The following is a 22,361-nucleotide window of genomic DNA, read 5'->3' as shown; positions in this document are numbered from 1 at the left end:
CAGTCCCGGCGCGTGCGGCCCTGCTCCCTAGGGCGCGCGTGCCGGCTCTCTGCGATTTAAAGGGCCAGTGCGCCGCTGATTGGCGCCTGGCCCAAATTAGTAACTTCACCTGTGTCTTGGTCTATATTACCTCACTTCGCCTTCCCTGTATTGCCGGATCTTGTTGCCAGTGAAAGCCAGTGAAAGCTTTCCTTGTATGTCCCAAGCCAGTGTTCCAGTCCTCCTGCCGTTGCCCCTAACTACGATCCTTGCTGCCTGTCCTGACCTTCTGCTACGTCCGACCTTGCTCTTGCCTAATCCCTTGTACCGCGCCTATCTCAGACGTCAGTTGGGGTTGAGTCTTTATCGGGTGGAACGACCTGGGGGTTACCTGCCGCAGCAAGTCCATCCCGCTTTGCGGCGGGCTCTGGTGAATACCAGTAACCCCTTAGACTCCGTTCCCCTGGTACGGGCCACGTCATCACCCCACTGACACAGAGGATCCACCACCAGTATCCTCACAGTACCCGGATCCTGACAGGCTATTGAATAAATGGACTTCCTTTTCACAGCAACTGTGATTACTTGTGACGGTCTGCGTCGAAAGAACCTGTGAAACTTTTTATTCCTCCATTTTATGTCTCTACGCTCGGCTGAAGACCCCTGAATGCCGATACCCGGGTGGCTGCACCGACATCTTTGCGCTACTTCTGGTGGTTGTGTCTGGCACACAACCACAAAAGGTGAGCATGATTGCCCCTATTGTCTGATTTGATGGATGAGTTTGCTCTCACTATCTAGACTACTATCCCATGAGAAGCTCTGCTTTGTTTCTTCAGAAACGTTTGCTGATTAAGACACCAGATAGTGGCATTTAATGTATAACCAGTTAAATGACAGACATCAGCGCCTTCACACTTCAGGCTTTGCCTGGTATCTGCACCTTCACACATCTGCCCCACATTTCCCAGCCGGCAGATCACCAGCACTTTTCCTGCTTCCGGTCACCATGCTGTTCATTTAGAAGAACAGGCCAATGCTCTGATGCAAAAGCTCGGACCTACTATGCACAAAGGCCAACAGCCTTATTCAAGATTGTCTTCTCACACTCTCCTCTTAGAGCCAAGAGCGCTACCTTGCTAATCCTCCATATCATGTTTAAAGTCATAACAATGTCCATTGGGCAGTCTTTCAATTATTCAATTAAAGTAACACAAAATCACAAAAAGGGCAAATGCATTTTTTCGGGTGTCAGTAGGTTTATACTCCCGGGCTGTTTATTGTTTGCGATGGGTGTTACGTATAAAAAAAACTTGACAATTGCCACATATCTTGAATTCCTGAACATAAGTATAAATAAATTATTCATGTACATTCTTTCTTATGCAAATCTATCAATTTAATTTCCTTAGCTTAAGCACAACACGGGAGTAAAGCTGCCACGAATACACATACCAACACACATCGAGAGATAATAAAGATTTAGTGTAAAATGTACCATGTTATTTGAGCCAGAAATTCTGCCTCTGTCTCACAGTGCTCACTAGAAGTCACTAAGAAATATATCCACACATGCGGAAATTAATTTTTACTTCTAGCCTCTTGTTTCCATACACCGGCAACAAACACTGAATAATTTCAAGCTAAGAAATATTTTAAGCACATCATTAATTTTAATGGAAACATGGATGTTATTCTCTTTAGTATTATGAAAATCATTGCAAATGATAAACATGCTATGCTTATCTTCTTCGCTCCTCCACAGCTCCATACCGACACTTCCACTCTTTCGCTGGTCTCGATTTTTCCTGGGGTCTGCATTGTCCAAACTCCCACAGGACTTGGCTCAGCCAACTAGGGACTGTAGCACTGTCCCACCTCATGTCACTGCATTTCTGTCAACAAGAAAATGTACTATACTTGTTAAAGAACAAGTCTGACAACTGTCTACTGGAAGGAAATCTAAGAACACAAAGTCACCCTCATACTTAGTGTTGGACAAACCAGTGGAAAATCATGACTTTTAAAGGTGTGTCTGAATCATACACATAATTTTTTAAGTAATGTCTGGTTTTCAAAAGGCTCCCCATTTCAGTCAAGCAAAACCTTGTGGCAAAAGAACTGGCATGTTTGAGCTAGGGGCTGCAAGGGACTCTCATGCCACATTGTGCACTAGAAGGCAAGCAGATCAGCCTTTACATACATACAGAAAGTCTTCAAACCCTTTAACTTTTTTTTTTTTTTTTACATTTTGCTATGGGAAGACCTAGGGAGGACATAGTAGCGAGAGTAGTTCATTGGTACTTGGAAGAGAAGGTGCAACAGGTTTATACTGGGAAATTTGCAAAACTTTCAAGCCAACAGTCTTTGTTGAATTCCCGCTTCTGATGGCGGAGAAAGGTTCAGAAGTTGATGCCTTCCATTAGGTGCTGGGCTAGGGCTCCAGCTTTAGAACAAGATGTACTCTTTCCCAGAAACCATATTCCTCAGACAGCCCTAGGTTGCAATGACCTCTTTTCTGTAATTTTAAACACATTTTTTATTCCATTTTCTGTGATTTTTTTCGTTAGTGTAGGGACTTGCAAGAGACTGGGGACTCTTGATGCGGGGGATGAGCTTGCGCATCTTCCGAAATATTAATAAATACCTCATGTATACGATGTTCATGATTTTTTCAGGGTGTAATCTTGCCTTGTGATGCTGGAGAGTCCAGAGTGCCATTGCCTTGGGGCAGAGCACATACTTTATAAAATGCTGGGCAGACCACCTGATAAAATATTATGGACATCACTAATAGGCTGTGAGCCAGCATAGTGCATTACACACTATCATGTACCTGGCGCCCTGTGTATGCTTTCTTTATGTGCAAGTATAATACTAAGCAGCAACCCTACTTATGAATAGTGGACGTATAAGGCTATGTTCACATGGTGGAATGTTCCGTGCGGACATGCCACAGACAGCGGAGCGCCGGCAGAACATGCTGGGAAATGTCTCATACATGGCAATGCATTTCCTTGCGGAATCTGCAAAAACATTGAGCATATTCAATGTTTTTGCAGATGCCGCAATCAGGATTTCAGTGGCAGATGTTGCTGTTGCAGAAATTCTGCCTTGTAAACAGAGCAGCAGAATCCCATTGAAATCAATGGGACTCTGCTGCTGCTGAATGTTCATATGGAATTCTGCACAGACATTCTGCCATGTGAATATAGCCTAAGTAGTTGTTAATCTGCATTTTGCACCTGTGTGACCTCCCCTATACAGCATTGTGGCTGATTTTACAAAGGGACTCCATAGAATAGGGGATATGATGTCTGATCGCGGGGGTCCAGCCGCTGGAAGCCCCCCGCGAACACTGTTCAGACACTTGGCATTCTGAACATTATATTCAGAACTCTTGGTGCCCGTGGTTGTGACGTCACTCCACACCCCCTCGTGATATCACTCTATGCCCCTTTCATTCATGTCACAAAGGGGCATGGCGTAATGTCACAACCATGGCCGACCGCACCAAGAATTCTAAAAAAAAAATTCAGAATGCCGGTTGTCTGCACGGAGAACGCGGGGGGTCCCAGTGGCAGCACCCCCGTGATCAGACATCTTATCCCCTATTCTATGGATGTACTGTTTTATGTTGTTCATGGGTCCTCATGACAGATTCCGAAGATGGCATCCACGAAGACCCATAGTTTAATCAAGTACTAATATGTAAAGTATTAGCTTAAATCTATTAAATACTACCACTACTAATGATAATTATAATAATACTAGTAATTGGGGGAGATTTATCAAAATCTGTTCATAGGAAAAGTTGCTGAGTTGCCCATAGCAACCAATCAGATTGCTTCTTTCATTTTTCACAGGTCTCTTTAATAATGACAGAAGCGATTTGATTGGTTGCTATGGGCAACTCAGCAACTTTTCCTCTGAACAGGTTTTAATAAATCTCCCCCATTGTGTTCACTTGGCTCCACAGAATAGACTTGCTTTACAGTTGCGAAAAAAAACAGCTGCAATTTGGAGTCATGTTTGCAGAAAAGGGGCATACAAAACCTATAATGTTGGCCTCATGCACCTATAGTATAGGATGAGCCCTCAACTTAAATAATTTGAATAACATATAATACATATAAACCCTTCATTACACCTCACAATGAATAGACCACATACCTGACCCCCCAAACTAATACAGATGACATATCAAAACTCTTTGGTTAGTAAACCACAGTGTAATTTTCCGTCTCTGTTTTTCACATCCTTAGTGCAGTACTGTACTGTATCTGTTGTGTCTTGTTACCCGGCAGATAAATCTTTCGACATCAGTATCTAATAAGTATTTACAGACCATTGATCTAGAAATAATAATGCTTGTTGAATATGTATGTCAGTAATGGGTTCTTAAAGGAGAACTCCAGAATATAAAAATTGTCCTCCATACTGCCGGCAGAAAAAAAAATAAAGATGTACATACCTTCCTTCGCTCCCCCGGGGCCTCCGGTAACCGGCTCAGGCCTCCGCCACGATCCTCTTCCTGGTTGCCGGTGGTTGGCGCGAGTCATACTGTACTCAGCCAATCACCGGCTACAGCGAAGTCCCGACTCGGCCGGCGATAGGCTGAGCGGTAGTGTGAGAACGCTTCAGGACACAAAATTATTCACTACACCGTCACCTGCTGCCGGGGCCAAAAATGTCACACTGCCGCTCAGCTGGAACTGTATGCACTTTTAAAAACAATATACAGTTTAAAAACGCATACGGTTTACTTTTTCCCATACTGTTCCATCCATTTTTTTGCCATACGGTTTTCTTTAGAAAAACTGATTGAAAACAGTATGGCAAAAACGTGATGTGAACCCAGCCTAATATGGCTTAAGTTGAGCTGCATAGCAGCGCAACTTAACAATATAATTGCCGGTTAGCTGCTAACTATTCACCTTGGACCAACCACTTTTCAAAAGTTCAACAAGCCAAACTTATAAAAAGCTTGCTCATTTCTCAAAACAACCATCTCTTTGTTCAGTATCTGCCTGGTGCTGTGGCCTACGAACACGTTTCCAAGTGGGAAGGGGCCAGATGACCCAAATAATTAACATATGAGATAGAACCAGAATCTCTTAGACATTTAGATTTACATTTCTAAGCAAGCAATCAACCTCCAACAGTCAGTACTAGAGATGAGTGAATTTACAGTAAATTCGATTCGTCACAAACTTCTCGGCTCGGCAGTTGATGACTTATCCTGCATAAATTAGTTCAGCTTTCAGGTGCTCCGGTGGGCTGGAAAAGGTGGATACAGTCCTAGGAAAGAATCTCCTAGGACTGTATCCACCTTTTCCAGCCCACGGGAGCACCTGAAAGCTGAACTCATTTATGCAGGATAAGCCATCAACTGCCGAGCCGAGAAGTTTGTGACGAATCGAATTTACTGTAAGTTCGCTCATCTCTAGTCAGTACATCTTAGAGAAATATATCACCTACACATTATTATACTTTGAATATGAGAGCATGTTGTTTTGAAGCACCCTTTACATTCCTTTAGGATTTCTTTTCTTTATTCTAGGTATTAATCAGAACCCCTTTGTATAAAGAAATGAAAAGCTGTGGAAAGGGTTAATAGGTCCATTGAGAACACTGACATCAGCACACAGCTTAAATGCTGGGAAATTAAGCTGTACAAACATGCTCATGGATGTCGAAATCTTCAGTGTCTCCTCCCCTGCAGGAAGGAAAGTATATCCAGCAGTAAGGCCGGACATGTCGGCTGTGTACAGGATGAGAGGGGGTAACTGAGAATCCCCAGGACTGACTGCTCTCCATACAGGGTACACATCACCCACTTATAGAGGTATTATTCTTCTCATTTACAATAATGCGTCATATCACCACTGTCTGACTATATGGTCTTGTAATGATGTTTACTGTGACTAGTTCACCACTGGCACTGGCTTAGAGTGTACAGAACTTGTCCTTCTCCAGTGGTCTTCAACCTGCGGACCTCCAGATGTTGCAAAACTACAACTCCCAGCATGCCCGGACAGCCAACGGCTGTCCGGGCATGCTGGGAGTTGTAGTTTTGCAACATCTGGAGGTCCGCAGGTTGGAGACCACTGTTCTAGACTCAGATTTCCTTGACTTTCGTAACACACTGATTTCCTTGCACATTGATCTTTATTTGTACATTCAAGCAAGATAATTCAAAAAATTTGACTATTTAGAAAAAAAGACTAGAATTGTGTTACATTTGTTTACTGCAGTAACCAATACACAGACAGAAAGGAAATGAGAGCGCAAGGGCAAGGGGGGGAGATTTATCAAAACCTGTGCAGAGGAAAAGTTGCCCAACTTGCCCAGTTGCCCATAGCAACCAATCAGATTGCTTCTTTCATTTTTCACAGGCCTTCATAAAAATGAAAGCAGCAAGCTGATTGGTTGCTATGGGCAACTGGGCAAGTTTTCCTCTTCACAGGTTTTGATAAATCTCCCCCAATATGAACAATTTTGTGATGACAATAGGAGGCGCCATCACTATGCACTTGATACAAGACATCAACCTACCTAGTGGGAATCTACACTGACCGTTTCCACTCTCTCTGTAGTTCTTTACATGGTCCATCTGATATTGTTCATTTCTATTGGGGAATTTGCAAGAAAGCGAGCACAAGATGCAGATATTGAGACTGGTGTCCAAAGAAAATGTGAATTTAGAATAGCTACATCTAATATGAGGGATATGCACAATTCTATACAGATTTATGAAAACCTATTCAGAGGAAAAGTTGCCCAGTTGCCCGTAGCAACCAATCAGCTCGCTTCTTTCATTTTGCAGAGGCCTTGTTAAAAATGAAAGAAGCAATCTGATTGGTTGCTATGGGCAACTGGACAACTTTTCCTCTGCACAGGTTTTGATAAATCTCCCCAACTGTATCTTATGTATGGACTCACCAATTGCACTGCTGAAGATACATCACATGCACATCTCTTGATATCAGTTATATTTGTCAACAAACAGCAAATAGATACAGAAGTTGGCACTACCATTCACTCTTTAACCGCCGAAGCTCTGTGGTGTCTGACGGGGGTACTGGGGAAGCTAGCTACTAGGGATGTAAGAAAAAATCGATTATCGCGATTTTTCACTTGCCGATACTGAATCGATTCAAAATATTTTTGAATTGATTCTTTTAGTGATGTGGAATTTGTATCTCCTGATGCCCGGAACAGCATGTCCCGGGCATCAGGAGATACAAGTTCCACATTTTGTTAGCCGGACCTGACGCGGCGGCGCTCTGGGTGTACGGAGCGGGCTCCGACTTGTGCCTGCTCCATGCTCTGCAGCCCCCAGCTGATTTCTATATCCGGGGGCCGCTGATGCATCACCGCCGCTAATATCCAGCATGCGGTGCTCTGCAGTGTGTATGGAGCGGACTCCCGAATCGTGCCCGCTCCATACTCTGCAGCCCCCGGCTGTTCTCAGTAACCGGGGGCCACCGCTAATAGCCAGCATTCGACGATCGCCGTGGCTGGCTATTAACCCTTTAGATTGCCGCTGTCAAAGCTGACAGCGGCGTCTAAAGGGATCTGTGAATGCTCCCTGGTGGGCTAGTGGGGTGGATCGCCCCCCCCCCCGCGCAGCGCGATCACGGGCAGGCAATCCACTGTGGAGGTAGCCGGAGGGCTTACCTCTGCTCCCTGCTCTCCGTGGCTCTGTCATTGATAGAGCCTGGCTGGACCAGGCTCTATCAATGGATCGCAGATCAATGGAGTTCAATAGAACTCTATTCATGGGAAGGGGACCCCCCAATGCCCCCCGCCAACCAACTGCCCCTTAAATGAAAACACTTACACTTGTATGGGGTAAAAAAGGCCACGGCCGTTTATTGAGGGTAAATAAATAATTAACTTATTAATAAATAACCATTAAATAACCATCAATAATTCATAATAATAATTAACCTATAAACCATCAATCAAATTAAACCACTAGTAAAACTCTTTCACCAAAGCTGTCCACCCAGCAGATCTGGGTGACATACCCCACTCTTCAATATGTATCTATGTCCACCCAACTGGTGACCCCCTCAACAAACAGACCGTGACAGGGAGGGAGGGACGGGCCGCTGTTATTTCTTCAGGTAACTCTTCTTTGACTAGCCAACTGCCCAGTCATCCTTTCTTAAATAGAATTCTGTTTTCCCGCCGTGGCCTAGGTAGCCAATCCGCAACTCCACTTCTTCTGCCCAGCAACAGCAACAACCTGTAATAAAAGACTCCAAGTACAAATTAATAACAATGTTAACCCTTTATATCATTCACTTACTTCACTTTCCTTTTTTTTTTTTTTTTTTTTTTTATTATCTAAAACCTGGAAGAAGGGGGAATGGGGGGCCCATCCCATGGGGCCCTTCCATTACCTTTCAGGGCCCATTCATGGGAAGGGGACCCCCCAATGCCCCCCGCCAACCAACTGCCCCTTAAATGAAAACACTTACACTTGTATGGGGTAAAAAAGGCCACGGCCGTTTATTGAGGGTAAATAAATAATTAACTTATTAATAAATAACCATTAAATAACCATCAATAATTCATAATAATAATTAACCTATAAACCATCAATCAAATTAAACCACTAGTAAAACTCTTTCACCAAAGCTGTCCACCCAGCAGATCTGGGTGACATACCCCACACGCATGACCCTCAGTCATGCCCACCCACAACCGTGGCCTTCTCAATCATATTTTGTAACCCAACATTAAAAATGTCCATACCGATCATTGACAAATGCACCTTGTCAGACCAGTACAGACCTCGTACAAAACCTTCAAAGTCCATGTGCCTGTAAGAAAACCCATTTATTTTTAACATAAACTTCTCCATACTCCTGTTCAATCTTTTACGAATTCTATCTTTGAACTTTTCATCTTTGTCCAACCAAACTAGCCTCGGTATTATTTCTGAAAAGACAATTAACGCTGCTGGACAAACTTCTTTAACTGCAAAAATAGTTTGCTTTAAATTTTGATATAACACAGACGTATTCCATTTCCCTATGTCATTACCCCCTATATGCAGTATTAGAATATCTGGGTTTGGCCACACTGCGGCTTTACTTAAACATAAATCAAACAGTTCTGATAAAACTAAACCTCTTTTTCCTCCCCAGAAGATGCAGACTTCCTTATCAGGGAAACCGAGATTTAGGCCATATGATCTGCTTACTGCACGTCTCCTGGCCCAGTGGACGAAGGAGTGTCCCAGTATCCATACAATCTTGGTTGCTTTGTCTGCAAAAGAACCAATGTTTAGTCAAGGAGCAACTCTGGGCGAATATAAATTTTGTAACGATCAGATTGCCATCTACCCAACTTCTTAATCTCATCCACCGACAACCCTGCTAGAGCCGCTTCAGTCGCGGCCCCAATCCTAAATGAATGTGAGCTGATTCCCGCATTAGCCAAACCCAATTGTATAGTGCATTTCTTCAAAATATATTTAAACTGAAATGTAGTGATAGCTGAGCCATCCCTATGTATAAATAAGTAAATAGAGTTATCTGGGCGAATTTTTAAATAGCTTTCCATCATTTTTACTGGGCATAAGTCATTACCTGGAAGGCTAAGAATGTGCAATCTTTTGCCCTTCCCAAATGGATCCGTTTTCGATTTTTTAATGCTTATCTCTAAACCATCTTTTGTTATGGAAATATCGCTTACTTCTAACGGTGCTGGGACATGCTTTGAACTTGCTGTGAATTCACTTACTCTGAGTGCCCCGAAAAAGGCTATTACAAAGGCAGTCTGAAATAGGACTGCTTCAAAACTGTCTCTGCACACTTCATCACATGCCCTGCACAGTTTAATCACCGTACTAAACACTATCGGGGGTCTCTTGTCTTTAACTCTTTTCGTACTCCGATAACCCTTTAGCACCTGCTTTATCTGATAGAAGGAATTAATGCTTCTCCAACCAAACCACCTTTGGAAAAAACGACACTCCCGCTAACACATTAGACACATAGAAAAAAAGAAAAAAAGGGGTGCAAGTGCAGCTCACAATTGGTGTATAAATACTGCCTGAGGTCAACAGGGCATACAACTATACCACAGTTGCAAAAATAATAGAATATGTGAAAAAAGAAATATATTGCCCGGACCTTCCAAGGTAGTGTATTTTAATTATATAAACGATAGAAAACTGGGTCGTACTCCAATAATAATTCAATGGTTATTTATTAAAAATGTATGGTGCATTATTCCTCACAGGGCCCTTGTGAGAAAAAACACATATAATAGATGTACAAAATTACATATATAAAATTAAAATGTAAAAGTATTATAAAAATGTATCACTGGCATATAGAGTAGCTCTATGCTGATGGATTCATATATCGTCTTTAGAGTATTATAAAGGTATAGATGTCCTTTTAAATAGTAATTAAAGTGGATACTCTGTTACCGGTCCTGGGTGATGTGGCTGTGTCAGCTCCCGTGCCCGGATGGCGGTCAACGGTCCTAGATAGTGCTGTGGCTTTGTCTTTCAAGATCCAGGTGTTTATGCGGTGTTGGTCGTCCCAGGCTAGTGGCACTGGCAGGTGCCGATGGTGATTCGCCGGGAGGCCGTGCGCTGGCAGGCGCTGATGGAAATTTGTCAGGAGACCAAGCGCTGGCAAGCGCTGATGGTATCAGTCTCCTCACCGCTGGACTTGGAAGCCGGAGGTTACACGCTGGGTAGATGGAGCTTGCCTCGTGTAGATGGCGTGTGACGTCAGCTTGAGCCGGAGCTGACCAGGTAAAATCAGGACCGGACACTAGTCTAGATCGACTAATGCGTGAAGAATCCACAATGTGATGGATTTCTTCACGCATTAGTCGATCTAGACTAGTGTCCGGTCCTGATTTTACCTGGTCAGCTCCGGCTCAAGCTGACGTCACACGCCATCTACACGAGGCAAGCTCCATCTACCCAGCGTGTAACCTCCGGCTTCCAAGTCCAGCGGTGAGGAGACTGATACCATCAGCGCTTGCCAGCGCTTGGTCTCCTGACAAATTTCCATCAGCGCCTGCCAGCGCACGGCCTCCCGGCGAATCACCATCGGCACCTGCCAGTGCCACTAGCCTGGGACGACCAACACCGCATAAACACCTGGATCTTGAAAGACAAAGCCACAGCACTATCTAGGACCGTTGACCGCCATCCGGGCACGGGAGCTGACACAGCCACATCACCCAGGACCGGTAACAGAGTATCCACTTTAATTACTATTTAAAAGGACATCTATACCTTTATAATACTCTAAAGACGATATATGAATCCATCAGCATAGAGCTACTCTATATGCCAGTGATACATTTTTATAATACTTTTACATTTTAATTTTATATATGTAATTTTGTACATCTATTATATGTGTTTTTTCTCACAAGGGCCCTGTGAGGAATAATGCACCATACATTTTTAATAAATAACCATTGAATTATTATTGGAGTACGACCCAGTTTTCTATCGTTTATATAATTAAAATACACTACCTTGGAAGGTCCGGGCAATATATTTCTTTTTTCACATTAGACACATAGCTTGGTGATAACTTCTTATGTAATAACTCCGCCAGAAACAACATTGCGCAACTCACATCTGAATTATCGACATTAAAACCACTCTTTTCACAAAAAGAACACCATCTTGACCAAAACTTGTTATAGTCTACAAACGTTTTGTCAGATACCGACTTCTTCAAATACTCCTGCATTATTCCCAAATTAGGTCCCATAAATGCAGTGGGCATTGTATCCCTTCCTTTGCTGCTTCTGGACACAATTGCTGGAACCTGCGGAACTGTCCACGGGAAAGTGCGTCAGCTATACAGTTAACCTCACCTTTAATATACGAAGCTTTAAGCCATATGTTTAATCGCAAGCACAACAAAACTAAATGACGGAGCAGTTTTATAACTTCCACCGACCTAGAAGTTAGACAATTGATTGCAAACTCCACACCTTTATTGTCCGTATGCACAATAATTCTCTTGTCTCTAAAAGCTGCACCCCAGATTGCTAGGGACACCACCACTGGGAATAACTCTAATAAAACTATGTTACTTGTTGCCCCTGCTTCTATCCATGCTATAGGCCATGGCTCAGCAGACCATTGCCCCTTAAAGTATGCTCCATAACCAAATGACCCTGCAGCATCCGTAAAAATGCCTAATTCTGTCCAACTAGCAAATTCTGCTTGCCACACCGAAGCCCCATTATAGTTATTTAAAAATTCCGCCCACAACGATAAATCCTCTTTAAGGGGTCTATTAATCCTTATATGATGCCGAGGGGACCTGACTCCACTAGTAGCTAGATATAACCTCCTTGAGAACACTCTACCCATCGGAATTATTCTAGAGGCAAAGACTAATAAACCAAGCAACCTCTGCAAATCTCTCAGCTGAACTTTCTTTTTAATCAAACAACTATTTATTCTATTTAACAATTCAACAATTTTTTCCTTTGGCAAAGAGAATAACATATAGAAGGAATCGATTTCTATCCCCAAAAAGATTAACCTCCTGCATGGCAAAACAGTTTTCTCTTCAGCTAACGGAACACCAAACTCATAACAAATCTCCCTAAATGCTTTGAAGAAAAAATTAATGTCCTCACTGCTCTCTTGACCTATAAACAAAAAATCATCCAAATAGTGTACCATTTCCCCTACCGGACATATCTGCTTAACTGACCATTCTAAAAAGGAAGAAAATGCCTCAAAGTAAAAACAAGACAATCTGAAGCCCATAGGCAGTGCCTTATCAAAGTAGAATTTATTTTCAAATTGAAAACCCAGGGAATTATATCCGGATTGTCTAACTGGCAGTAACCTGAACGCGGATTTGATGTCTGCCTTGGCCAACAAAGCGCCTTGACCAGTCTTTCTCAATTTGTCCAAGGCAGAGTCAAATGAAGCGTATTCAACTGAAAATTCCTGACTATTCACTGTGTCATTCAGAGAAGTCTTATCCGGATAGGATAAATGGTGTATCAGTCTAAATGTTCCTGGCTCTTTTTTGGGGATAATACCTAATGGGGAGAGTCTGAAATTTTTGAAAGGGGGAGCATCAAACGGACCTTCTACTCTACCTTCTTCAACTTCCTTCCTGATTTTCTCTCTAACAATATCCGCATGCTGAACTACTGACTTCAAGTTATCCACCCATATGCACCCCTCCCCTTCATACTCTGGAACAAAAAAAAAAAAAAAAAAAAAAACCCATATCAAAACCTTCCTCTAACAATTTAGCTTTCATTGTGTCTGGATACCTGCTTAGGAAGGGGGACATTCCTTTGAGTTTCACTGGCGTCCATGCTTTTAGAAACCGCCTCTCTACTGTGGTGGGGGTTATTATTGGACATGTTGATCTTCTTGAAGCATTTGAATACTGCATGGCTACCTCCACAGTGTGAACATTCGTGCCGGTACTTGCAGTTTGCCTGCCATCTGCATTGATTTTCATTAAACGCAAAGCATACTCCTTTCCGAAAGGAGCTCTGACCCGCTGGCAAACTGCGCGACCTTTGCGTGGGGAGCATTAAATTTAACCAAAGGCCCACATCTTTTTGGCCCCATTTCAAATTGGGATGTACTGCTATTTTATGTCTAAACATCTCATCATACCCAATCCATGCTACTCCCCCAAAATTTCTATATGCCTCTAAAATTATATCCATGTGTTGGAAAAGTCCCGAACATAGGTTGGGCTTTTTCTCCCCCATTACTGCTGCAAATATACAGAATGCTTGTATCCAATTGTTGAATGACTTAATCGGCTGATATCTTTTTTTTATCCTCATCTTTCTCTTCTTTTTTATCACTAACTTTCTGGGATTCTTATACTGATGGTAATAATGAAAAAATATCCATATACTCTCCCTTCCAGATTTTCTCTTTGACCACATTTGACAGGTGGAACCCGAGGGGCGACAACTCACATACCATGGCCTCCTTCATGCACACCCCCGGTACCGACCCTAAAGGGAGAGTATCTGGATCCTTTGGCCTATCTCTACTCTGCGCAGCCATCCCTGATACTGTATTCCTAATAACCTCTTGGACTTTACTTGTATCCTTAGCACTGTTCGACTCTATCCTACAGTGAGGGGAGGATGCGACTTGCTCCTCACCCGACTGAAGTGTACTTTGTACCTTAGTCGAATCGCTGCTGCGGGAAACCGACCATGCAGCACTAGGATTTGTAGGACCGCCGGGAGGGGGGGGGGTTGCCTGTCCCTTTGCTGGCGTGGCGGCCAACATATTGAAAAAGGCCGCCACACCAGCAAGTAAACCGTGCCCAGGAGCAGAACCAGACAACCCGGCTAGCTCCTTAATACCCATCATAAATTGAGCGGCATCATACTCACCGATCGATGCCCTCTCTGCAGGTGCCTGGCTCTCTTCTTCTCTTCCGATGGGAGCAATAGAACTCGCTGAACGGGAGGGAGGGACGGGCGCTTTCTTACTTGCGGTCCGGCTGTGTCTTGCGGCTTCCGGAGAGTAATTCTTCCTCTTCGGCCGGTTGGCGCTGCGAAGCGACCGTCGCGGTTGCTCCGCTTGTTCTTCCGCTTCCGGCAAGCTCTCAATGACGTCACCGGAAACCTGACCTGCGCCGCTGACGTCAAATACCATGGACGCAGCCGCTCCAAACTCGCTTGTTTCCGCTTCCTCCGCTCCTTTCTGCCTGACGGACATCGTGGACCTGGTCGCAGGAGAGCTGGGTGCCGACGGTAACAGCTCACCCTCTTCTCTGTGTGCAGGAACCTGTAGCTCCAAGCATCGGCGAAGCCAATCGTCGCCGCCGGGTCCGGAGGCTCTCTCCAGCAACAGTCGGTATAAATCATTCACAGGGAGGCTGGCACCAGACTGACAATCTTCCGCCGACGACCTGGACATCATCCCGCTGTTATTTCTTCAGGTAACTCTTCTTTGACTAGCCAACTGCCCAGTCATCCTTTCTTAAATAGAATTCTGTTTTCCCGCCGTGGCCTAGGTAGCCAATCTGCAACTCCACTTCTTCTGCCCAGCAACAGCAACAACCTGTAATAAAAGACTCCAAGTACAAATTAATAACAATGTTAACCCTTTATATCCTTCACTTACTTCACTTTCCTTTTTTTTTTTTTTTTTTTTTTATTATCTAAAACCTGGAAGAAGGGGGAATGGGGGGCCCATCCCATGGGGCCCTTCCATTACCTTTCAGGGCCCATTCATCTGTCTGAGGAATCTAATGATTCCTAAAAGACTAATAAATAAAATAAAAATAAAGTTTAATAAAAGTGTAAAAGACATTGTTTTTTAGACAGAATCGGGATATATCGCGATGTATCGTCACCTAGACGGTATCGCGATATATCGGGATATATCGAATCGCCACACTGGTATCGCAATTCGAATCGAATCGCCAAATTCTTGGTGATTCACACCCCTACTAGCTACAAGGTGCTACAATCTCTGTAAGTCCACAAATTGGTGCAAAGCATACAATAAAGAAAAGCGAGAGGCCACTCATCGCTTCTTGTGCTTAATTTATTAATCATTTATTTATTAATCATTAAAATAGCCAGCTTGGCAGGACAGAGACGCCCGGACGGCGCAGTCTAGGTGTCTCTGTCCTGCCAAGATGGCTATTTTAATGAACGAAGATTAATAAATGAAGCACAAGAAACGGTGAGTGGCCTCTAGTTTTTCTTTATTGTATCAGTTATCTTTGTGATCTTTTAGGGCAGAACAGAAGGAAAATAGAAATACTCATCTTAAGACAATATTTAACAGTTTATATATGGAGTAAATCAACACACCAAGTTTAATGCCATTGTAAATGCAATGTATTTCTTATCTGACCCATTCTAAATTATTGCCTGCACTATAGTCCTGAGCTCAGTCTCAGTCCTGTTCTCTTCATAGCTAAAATCCTCCAGCATACCTTGTTTGTTCAGCATCTGCACAGAGCTTGCTTTGGTGAATTGCATTCTGGATGTGCAGACCATATACCTGTACATTAATACAGTATAGGAACAGATTGGCAAATTTATCCATGTGCAAGATTATTCACCCCTTCCCCCCTACAACCACTATAGAAGGAACCATTAGGAACAATTAGACAAATTTGCAAATATGTAGACTAGCTTAGACTACAAGCATATTCTGTATAGACCCGGCAGTCACACTATCTTACCTCTGCCCTCCTCTTGTTATCCGACCAAATGAAGACAACCTTTTCACTTCACCCAATCATCTAAGGATCTCCTCCCTCCAATCAGTATAATCTAATGATAATCTCAAAGTCCTAATTGTCACCTTCTCTACTTTGCCCAGGTTCATCTCCACCCCCCCCCAGGACAGGTATTTACTTGGGTATGCGAGATATTAGCTCTCACATTTCCGAGCTATAACCTCAAGGGATCATTTACCTTCTATCCCAGGGTTATTCTATTTAATGCCTACCGACACTTCATTGGGCCTTGGTACCAAGGACATATGAAGTGATGGAAGGCACGAAACCATGTTAGCCTTTTCTTACACCTCTGTGATATTTAATCTATGGCATTGTGAGTATTGTCCTCGCATTGTGAGTATTTTTTAATTAAGAAAATAGAAGCCTTCATCTGCATTTCTTCATTTATGTATTTTAAATGGGATCATGCTCTATACATGCCTTAACACCATGGAAAGACTGTATTACACCTGACACCTGTGCATGTGAATGAGGCTGGATGGTAAAGGTCTGCTGTGTCTGAACAGTGACAGACACTCTGTTTCCTTGTTGTCACTAAGTATAATCCTTACTCTTGTCCCCAGGTATTGTGTCTCCCTCCTCTCTTGGATAACAAATTTCCTCCATTCCTCAGGTATCATTTTTCCTGCATCTACTCTCCCACCCAGGTGTTATTTTACCTTATGGTCAAATACCCCCCCCCCCCCATATAATCCCATCCTTAGGTATCATCTCTACCCCAACAATATTCTCTCTCCCCTAATTAAATTTCTCCCCAACAGTATCATCTTTTCCCATCCAGTATCCTCACCAGTTTAATCTTACTCCCATACTAATATCTCTTCCCTGCACTATCATCTCTCTATCCCCGGTATTATTCTTCCCACAATAATATCTCCCCCCAATATCAGCTGTTCCCCCCCCTGTGTAAACTGTACCCTTCCCAGTAATATCCCCCCAATACATGGTATCTGTTTTACCCTGTGTAAAGCACCATGCACCATACTAGTACTGTACTGCTCTCACCAGGAGCCTTCAACAGGAACTATCAGCAGATTTTACCCACGGCACAAACACATCCTGTGAGTTGTAGAATGTTGACCTAGACACTATGGTTGTCAGGCACTTTCACGCAAACAATAAGGGTAACATAGATACAAGCTAAGAATTCCTGCACACTACGGATATTTTTATACATCCTTAGAGTATATTTAATTTCCTTTAACATACTGTAGAAAAGGAAAACAGTCGTGCAGTGCCAAAATTAGCAAACTCGGTTCAAAGTAGACTGGCAGATCTAGTACAAAACATTAGGTGTGCCATGATAGGAAATAAAAGGTGCAGCTTTTATGTTTCCAAGCAGTATAAATGTTTATGCACTCATGATTTGGATTTTGTTTTTTTTAGCTTAAATAGAGAGAGAAGCTCCCCTAGGATGGAAGGGATATTGCTGCATAGGTGAACAAAGGATCTTACTTCTTGGAGTCATAAGTGCTGTCATGTCATGGACTTTATTAGGTTAGTATTCATTTTGTAATTTGTTTTCATGTTCTTCTCATATTGTCTTTGTTATTTTTTATTTATTTTTTTTAGTCAAAGACAATGGCGTTTCTAATAGAACTTTTTTGCAACAATCCGCTTGGATTCCAAATATGCGAGAATGACTATTATTCTTGGTTTAAGGCTAGGTTTCCACACAGGTTTTTTGCTGGCATTTTTTGGGGAAAACTACCCCAATTCAAAAGGATTGGGGAATATAAAGGAAGGACTTATACCTTATACTTCTCCTTCCTACTGGATCCACTTCTTACTTTAGCTAAAAAATTGCAGTCGCAGTTTTCCAAAAAATGCCCGAAAAAAACCCTATGTATAAACCTAGCCTCATAGTGTCAATCACTTCCAAGGCGATGTATGCGTGAAATATAGAGGGGTCTCATAACATGCATTATGAAAACAAGCTCATACAATAGATCTGCGTTTCCCTGTCATGCTGGGAGTTGTAGTTAGACAACAGCTTGAGGCACCCTGGTTGTGAAACACTGCAATAGAGTATATGACTAAAATAAAAAGTGCAGATATTTCCGCTGAAATGCATAGTAAATGTATTGCAAAACCCTCATGCAATACACGTGTAGATATTTGTGCAGATTCAACACAGATTCACCCCTGCTACATCACTGGGGTAAAAACACACCTGAAACTGAGAATGAAATACACATTGCAGGTCAGTTTCTGTGTGTGGAAAATTTCTGCAGCCATTAAAATTTTACCTATGTATATTGTACTTGAATACAGGTTTTACCTGCAGGAATGCAATGGTAAAATCCACAATCAATTTGCCACATGCAAAAGTACCCTATATCATGTGACAAAACAAGCCAATAAAACTGGAACATGAGCTTACAAAGATACAGACTGGTATGGAAGGAAAGAGAATGCTTGAAATGCTGAAAAAAAAAGTAGCCCAAAAATGTATCTTGCTGGGTTTGGATTATGATAGTTCCACTATAAAGCAGGGAAAATAGAGCATTACAATAAATTCAGCAGACAGCCATTGATTTCATTAGTGGTGTGTGGTTTGCCAGAACAGGAAGTGTTGTTTGGTGCTGCCTTTAGGTAACAGAGATGATCCCTTTAAATACAACATGTACAAAATGGAACCTTTATTCTTAATCCATAAAGCAAACAAAGCACTTGGACAAACTTGCATTTAAGATCAATTATGTTGTGATGAAATCAGTGGTGACACACGCACATACCCAATATTAAAATCATTGCTCAGAATAGTCTGTGTGCGCCCAATGTTCAAACTGGTTATAAAGTTACATACAGTATTTTTCGCCGTATAAGATGCACTTTTTCTTCCCCGAAACTGGGGGGGAAAAGTTGGTACGTCTTAAACGGCGAATACACCTTAAAACCCTGTCCTATCGCGGCGGTCCCTGCGGCCATCAACGGCCGGGACCCGTGGCTAATACAGGACATCACCGATCGCGGTGATGCCCTGTATTAACCCTTCAGATGCGGCGATCAAAGCTGACCGCCACGTCTGAAGCAAAAGTGACACTAACCCGGCTGCACCTGGAGGGACCTTACCTGCCTCCTCAGTGTCTGCTCTGTGCCGGGATCCCCTGCATGGCCGGCGCTCTCCTTCGTCGTCATTACGTCGTCGCGCAAGTCGCCCCATCATCCAATAGGAGCGGCGTGCGCAGCGACGTGATGGCGGCGACGAAGAGCGAGGATACCGGGCAGCAGAGACGTTCCGGAGCGACGGGGACACCCCGGGGACGTGGCGACAGCGATGGAGGGCGACATCCAGGGCAGCGGTGATGAGCGGTGACGGTTCGGAATGGCGGGGACACGTGAGTATTACCTCCTATCCATTGGTCTTCAACCTGCGGACCTCCAGATGTTGCAAAACTACAACTCCTGGCATGCCCGGACAGCCAACGGCTGTCTGGGCATGCTGGGAGTTGTAGTTTTGCAACATATGTAGGTCCGCTGGTTGAAGATCACTGTGACCTATACTTTCCATTGTCTTCTAGATTTTCCTAATTTAAAATAGGGAGCGTCCTATAGGGCGAAAAATACGGTAGTTCATAAGGTTCAAAAAAGACCAGAGTCCATCAAGTTCAGTCTACATCCCTATTGTGTCCCTACTGTGTTGATCCAGAGGAAGACACAAAAAAAACACTTATGAGGCAAATGTCAATTGCCCCAAACTAGGGGAAAAACAACCAATTCCTGACTCCAAATATGTGTTCAGTTTCCCAGTTTATATCGGTGTAGTTAAACGTGCTCTGTAACAAGCACCTCATTGGGATTTCCCACCTTGTCTATTTGCCTCAATAACTTATCTTCTGCTGCTTCAATTATATTTGGCGGCTCTTAGCAAAACCCTATCAGTATTTTGTTATTATTATCTTTATATATTTCTACCCATAATGATTCAACATTATCATTTCTCCTATGTTTATATTCCTACAGTGTGGCCTTTAAACTGGACTTTACATAAAGGCAAACTATTCTCCCTTTCCCATTTTTATGATCCTTCTAGAATGGACTATAACCCTGTATGTTATCCAGTCAGCTATCATCCAACCATGTCCCAGTTCTCTCTGCTTGGTCATAACTTTCCTCAGACATTATCAACTCCAGTTCATCAATTGCATAGCTCAGGCTTATAGCATTAGTCAGTGTGCAATGTAGAGGTCTAGAAAGCCTATCCCTAGTAACTATTCTAACTCCTTCAGTGGCTTCACCCCCAGGTACAATAAGGAGTCCCAGTTTTCTATCTATACTGTCTTCTCCTTCTATATAATAACCCTCACCTGTCCCTAGTTTAAACACTCTTCCACCCTTCTAGCCATCTTCTCTTCTTTTTGAACCACTTGTTAAATTCACTGATCTTGATGCCTCTCTGGAATGGCACATGGTACAGGTTGGAGGTCCTTGCCTTAAGCTTACTGCCTAAGTCCCTGAAATCATTTTTAACCTCTTAGAGACGAAGGGTGTACAGGTACGCCCTTGCTCCCTGGTACTTAAGGACCAAGGGCGTACCTGTACGCCCGTGGGAATTTTGGTCCCCGTCACGTGGCGGGCGGGGACCGGATCGGGATGCCTGCTGAAATCATTCAGCAGGCATCCTGTGTAAATGCATGGGGGGGTCCTGAGACCCCCCATGTTGGCAATCTCCGCAAATCGCTGATCAATTCAGATCTGGGACTTGCGGCAATTCCGGGTTGATCGGGTATCTGATGACCCGATAGCCCAGAAAATAGGGATGATCAGAGCTGTCAGAAACAGCTCCGACCATCCAGAAGGATAGGAGTGAGGTGGCAGCGGTGCCACCTCCTCCTATCCCCTGCAATTGCCCGATCAGGACTGATCGGCGAATCGCAGGGCAGGGGTGAAAGTTAATTTACCCCGCTCTGCCCGACCCTGGATGTTGGGGCAGAGCGGAGGAAGATAGCGGCGAGGTGCGGGGGCCGTGGATGCGGTGGGGACTGGCGGCAGTTACTTCCGATCACGCTGGGACCAGGACCGGCAGCAAGCAAGTGGTGCGGCAGCGGTGTCAGATGCTGCAGTGAAGATCGCCATAAAGTGATCTTCACTGCAGCTTCTAGGAGTTTCAAAACTACAACTCCCAGCATGCCCAGACAGCCTTTGGCACACATCTTGCGCAGCAATATTCACTCTTGAACCACTGTTCAGGGAGGGCATACATTGATCACGATGTACACTGGATAGCATTGACAAACATGGAGGACATCATTGTAAAGGGGATAGCACAGATATCAAATAGAATCAAACATAAATAAATAAATATTACAATTGATCTGATTAGCTCTTCTCTAAACTTCCTAAATCTAAAGTCCCTGTAACTCCCCGCACTTTGTATGTAAACAAATTTCGTATTAACACGCACTCGGGCACATTGCCAAACTTGCTTTGTTTGTTAGCTTTTAAAGTTATCCAAAAGGTTCTTCTTTCTTGCAGTATCTGCTTGGAAGTGAATGCAGAGCTGGTCGGTGTGTATCCATTTCTCTGTATGGTCTATGTACCTAATGCTAAGAATGCTCTGTGTGTACCTAATGTTCAGAATGGTCTGTGTACCCAATGCTAAGAATGCTCTGCTCAGAATGGTCTGACTGTACATATTGCTCAAAACGGTCTGTGTAACCATGGCTTAAAATGGTCTTGGTGTACCATTGTCTGCATGTACCCAAGATTCAGAATGGTCTGTTTGTACCTAGTGTTCAGAATTGTCTGTGTGCCCAGTGTTCAGAATGTTCTGTGTGTACACTTTGTTCAAAATTGTATATAAGTACCTATTCCTCAGAATAGTATGTGTGTAACCAATATTCAAAATTGTCTGTGTGTACTGTCCGTGTGTATGTATTCCTCAGAATGGGCTGTGTGTACCCAATGTTGAGGACTGTCTGTGTGCCCATTGTTTAGAATTCTCTATGTACACATTCCTCAGAATAGTCTGTGTGCACTCAATGTTCACAATGGTCTACATGTACCTACTGTTCAAAGTTACCTATTTGTACCAATTATTCTCAATGGTTTGAGTGCATCCATTGTACAGATTGGTTTACGTGTAACCAGTGTTCAGAATTG

At 43.3% G+C, this 22,361-nt stretch overlaps 1 protein-coding gene across 11 annotated transcripts in view; it reads left to right on the top strand.

Moving 5' to 3' along the window:
• The first annotated feature begins 5,566 nt into the window (after positions 1-5,566).
• The window catches only part of IL1R1 (interleukin 1 receptor type 1), a 79,143-nt gene continuing 62,348 nt past the window's right edge, over positions 5,567-22,361 (top strand). Inside the window, exons 1-3 of one of the 11 annotated variants that reach the window (XM_056556070.1) lie at positions 6,477-6,677; positions 16,820-16,869; positions 17,643-17,753. The gene's annotated coding sequence lies outside the window, so the exon portion shown is untranslated. The other 10 variants (XM_056556074.1, XM_056556073.1, XM_056556069.1 and 7 more) reach the window with 10 other exon arrangements.

The sequence above is a fragment of the Hyla sarda genome, chromosome 2 (assembly GCF_029499605.1).
Source record: "Hyla sarda isolate aHylSar1 chromosome 2, aHylSar1.hap1, whole genome shotgun sequence".
Classification (NCBI taxonomy): Eukaryota; Metazoa; Chordata; class Amphibia; order Anura; family Hylidae; genus Hyla; species Hyla sarda.
Note: the sequence above shows the minus strand (reverse complement) of the source record. Positions and strands in the feature narration are given on the sequence as shown.